A 4597-nucleotide genomic window follows, 5' to 3' on the forward strand; every position below is an offset into this window, starting at 1 on the left:
ACAAATTTATTTGCAAACCTACAAATATGATTTCTAGGTGTTCAAAACGGAGTAACACATATATGCATGATTTTGTAAATCTAAATGATATGAACATTTTAATCCTTAGGCATGGTTTCTACGACAAGACAATGCTGAAAAGTTATAACATATTTTTTAACATTTTACAACCTACTAAATTATTAGTATTTGATTTTAACATTAAAAAATTAATGGAATCTAGTTACTTTTAAACTTATAAACAAACAAAGCGTCAAGCATGTTGAAAATTGGTTAGATTACAACACCTACAAACAATAATTCTAGGTGGTTAAAGATTTAAAAATAGAATAAACCTATAGGCATGATTTATAACTTTAAAAAATTACAATGAACAAGTAGCATGTAAATCTCCTTCCCTTAGACGATCTCCCAAATAAATTTACATATGAGAGCTTTAGAGTTATACAAATATTACAAAAATTCAAATAAATAAATAAGAAAAATATAGATTCAAATATATGAATTAAACAAATAAATCTTTCTTCATGGCTAATCTTCAACTTGAACTTCAAGTTTGAAACTTGTCAAAGCAATCAAATAACTACACAAGTAATCACAATTTATTTAGTCAAGATGAGACACATGCAATTATTTAATGACAAATTATACATATAGAAAAGAACAGACAATACCTTACACAAATGTGTGAATGTAAAGATAATGTAAATGCTAAGAATACTAACCAGTGAAAACAAATTGATCCAACTTTTACTCGAACAAAATCAAAGTAGCAAAGTAGCGAAGAAGAACACTTGAATGTTTACCGGAATCTTAATGTATTTTAAGAGTAGCAAGAGAGCAATGAGAGGATGAGGAGTGATGAGAGAACTTGTGATTGAGAGTGTGTGTGTTGAAAGAATGCAAAGGGGGCCTCTTATATAGTAAAAGAGGGGGGAACAAATAAGGTAAACAAATATTTTTAAGGAATTAATTAATATTCTATTTTCCTTATTATTAAGGAGGACCAAATCAGAAAATTTTAAAATATTTCATTACCAAATATAAACAAGTATGAAAATAAAAAAATAAAAAAAAAGTAATATTATTTTTCCTTAAATAAAGAAAAAACAAAATATTATTTTTCTTTAAATAAAGAGGAGCCAAAAACAACTATATACTCGATTATTTTTTACCAAAATAGACAAATAAGAAATCTGTCAAGTTTTAATTAAGGAAAACATGAATCAATATATATAACATTTTCCTTATTAAAAGGGAGGGCCAAATTCCAATTTATTTAAAAATGTTTCTTACCGAATAAGTAAAATAAAATCAGTCAATGCCTACCGAATAAAATCAATAAGAATTTATATTGCTTAATTAAAGCACAGGGATATGATATAGCATTATCCAAAACTAGGCCATCACAATTTTAACAGATTGGTCAAATTAGTGGGACACATATTGAGCCTATTATATGATGTCATATTTATGCATGCTTTTTACCAAATTTATCCTAATAAGTTAGATTGCGTGGCTAATTTTTTATTAATTATCATATGACAAACTGGCATATAGATACAACAAGCTCTATGGACAGGAAACCACCTAATTAACACCAATCAAATAATCATGCCGAAATTTACTATGATAAATAAGATACTAGTATATAATGAATTAATTATCAATTCATAACCTAAAATATCACAAATTCAATATTATTTTATACATATAAGCATCAATTAATGTACTAGATTTAAACAATCAGCTTACTCTAGTTTCAATGGTGCAAATTCATAAGAGTGACTATGCAACTATTAGTGGACAATTAAATTCAAATAATTATTGACAGGAAATAGTGATTAGAAAGTTAATATGAGTAAGCTGTCAAACCAAAAAGATTTATGCATACATCAAAACGAATTTCTATTATTCAAGCATCAAGCAATCAATATAATCCGAATAGGAACATAAGTTCAATCGAAGAAGAAATAATGCATTGAAAGAAAATACCAGAGACGGGTCTGTTGAGATCCGTCTTTTAACAATCCAAATTCCGAGATTCGTCGGAGCCCGCTTGGTCAAGCTTTCTGCCGGAATCGGAACTGTTGCTGGCTGGCGTTTTCTTCGCTAAAGCTTGCTGCTTTTGTTTCTTGTTCTTAGCCGGAGATGAGAAGAGGAGAGAAGGAAATAGGGAAGAGAGGAGAGACGGGCGGTGTTGAGGCTGCTGGTCGCAGCTTCTGGCTGCTGGTTTGCTGCTGCCTGGCAGCTCGCCGGTCACTGTTGTGCGGCTGGCGGGAGGCGCTGGAGAGAGTGGTGGAGGCGGAGGAGAAGAAGGGAGGAGGGAGGAGAGGAGAAGAGGAGAGAAAAAGGGAGAAGGAGAGACGGGCGGTGTTGGGCGGTGTTGGGAGAGAGGAATGACTGGAGAGGAAGAGGAGGAAGACGAGAGGGAGAAGAGGAGGAAGGGAGAGAGAGGAGGGAGGGGAGGCGGCTGGAGAGGAAGAGGAGGGAGAAGAATGGGTTAGAATTTTAGGTTTTGGGGTCTTTTGGTGTTGAGAGAATAGGAGATTTAATCACAATCGTTGATCTAATTTGAAATGAAGAGCTAGGATTCGATTAATAAAATAGATGGATGAGAGTAAGAGATGAGATGTATTGAAATCAGATTAGATTGAATATGGAATGATTACAATTGCAATTAAAATGGCTAGAATTGAAATGGAAGTGCGGCTATTATTGAAATAAAATTTAATTATTGTAGCTAGAATTGAAAGCAAATTATAATAGAATAGGCTAGAATTTAAATAATTTTAAGGAAAGTGTAGGAATTACTATTTAATTAAAATACTACGTACATTAAAATATTTTTATATAATTGAAAATTATTTAAATTTCAAAACATTTGAAATTCATAGATAATTTTAAAATATTATAATAATATTTACGATAATTTTATAAAGTGAACGATACTAAAATATATGATTTTCAAGAAAAAATCGACCAAAATTTTAAATTTTAAATACGTATTTTAACACCTTCATTCATGAGTATTCTTTTAACATAGTAGCTTAGGTGCAAGTAAGACTTTTCTCACTTCCTTTAACACCCCTTTAGTTATGTTATAACTCACGTTACTTCTTTACTTTAGTATTGTAGCTTCATCTCATCGTTTATGGACGATGAAAACTTCTTTCAATGAGTTACATATGTTCATAGTTCATTCTTTTAGAGCATGTCGGGAGTTGTTCCGATGGATGACATGCCATTGGTTATGGATTCATTGAATTACTTTACAAGTGATTATAATATATTTGATACTCTTACGACACAAGATTGAAATATGATTAGTATTGGCATAAACATTTGGATATAGATTACATAACCATCTTTGTTGGTATAGACCAATTTTACATTCTTTCATGCTTGGTTGGATATATATATTATATTATCCAATCTTTTAATTATTTAACATAATATTATAGTAATTTGCATGCATCCCTTTTGGACAATGTATTGTTAGCCATTTTATTGGCATAAGCCAAACAAACTCAAATTATGATTTCATGACGATCTTTTTAGCTAACCTTATAACATAAATTTAGGCATAACGTTTTTAAACATCTTGAACAGAATAATATGATCATTTAATAAACACAACATCATCAACAAGTCACATTTACAGTAGGTATGCACCACAAACCGTAATCATCTTCATACATAACAGTTTCGGACACATCTTAATATAGTATCATTCTCTTAACCAATCTTGGTTCATGACTTTAGGGTAACGTTTTTAAGACATGTTGGACATCATCATATTAATATTTGACAAATTTAACACCTTCATAACGTCACAATAACAACAATGCAATTCGGACAAACACATCAATACTTAAAACAATTACGGGTTTAACTAACACATCGTCAATTCATGATTCACGTTTTAAGCACTTAACTTTATACGATCACAACTTCATAGGTTAATCGACATTCATAATTCAAGAACATTACACACAAGATCAGCCAGCACCACATACCAACAACATGATCTCTAACCTATTCAACATGGAATCGAAAAGGATACTAGGGACGAAGGATTTCTGAGAACACGGGAACAACCCTAGTTTTCAAGATCTTTGAATCGTTGGAGAGAAAGTTCTCTTGGAGAAAGAAGTCCAGGAGATAAACACATACCTTATGTAGAACCTACCAAGATCCCCTTGAACGAAACCTTGAAGAAAACCTTGAATTCGCCTAAGAACTCTTTAGCGTTCTATTTTTTCGTCCAGTTTGTCGCCGACTGCCTTAGCATCGTGAGTCTCGACGTTTTGATCGTGATTTGTAGGCTTAGAAACTGATATTTAATTATGAAACTTAGGTTCAATAAGTTAATTTAATAAACTAATTAACCAATTACCAAAACGTCCCTTCTGAGTTGACTAAACATAGGAGAACATAATACTTGGTCAAATCTGAAATTTTTCCTAAGAATTTTGCTTTGACCCTTTAAATTAATTAATTAAATGGATAATTTAATTAAGTAAGGAACCTAGGGTAATTACTAAAGTGACCCTAAATTATTGGAACTAAAATTAACCCTTTTGGACCATCCTAG

The 4597-nt window shown here is 31.5% G+C and overlaps 1 long non-coding RNA gene across 1 annotated transcript; it reads right to left on the minus strand.

The window, feature by feature from the left end:
- Window positions 1-238: 238 nt before the first annotated feature.
- Window positions 239-2510, minus strand: LOC114077253. Its single transcript, XR_003578318.1, has 2 exons — window positions 1996-2510; window positions 239-583 (listed from the first exon to the last, which is right to left on the minus strand). It is a non-coding gene; the product is annotated as an uncharacterized LOC114077253 (long non-coding RNA).
- Window positions 2511-4597: the final 2087 nt, after the last annotated feature.

Source organism: Solanum pennellii, chromosome 5, assembly GCF_001406875.1.
Source record: "Solanum pennellii chromosome 5, SPENNV200".
Classification (NCBI taxonomy): Eukaryota; Viridiplantae; Streptophyta; class Magnoliopsida; order Solanales; family Solanaceae; genus Solanum; species Solanum pennellii.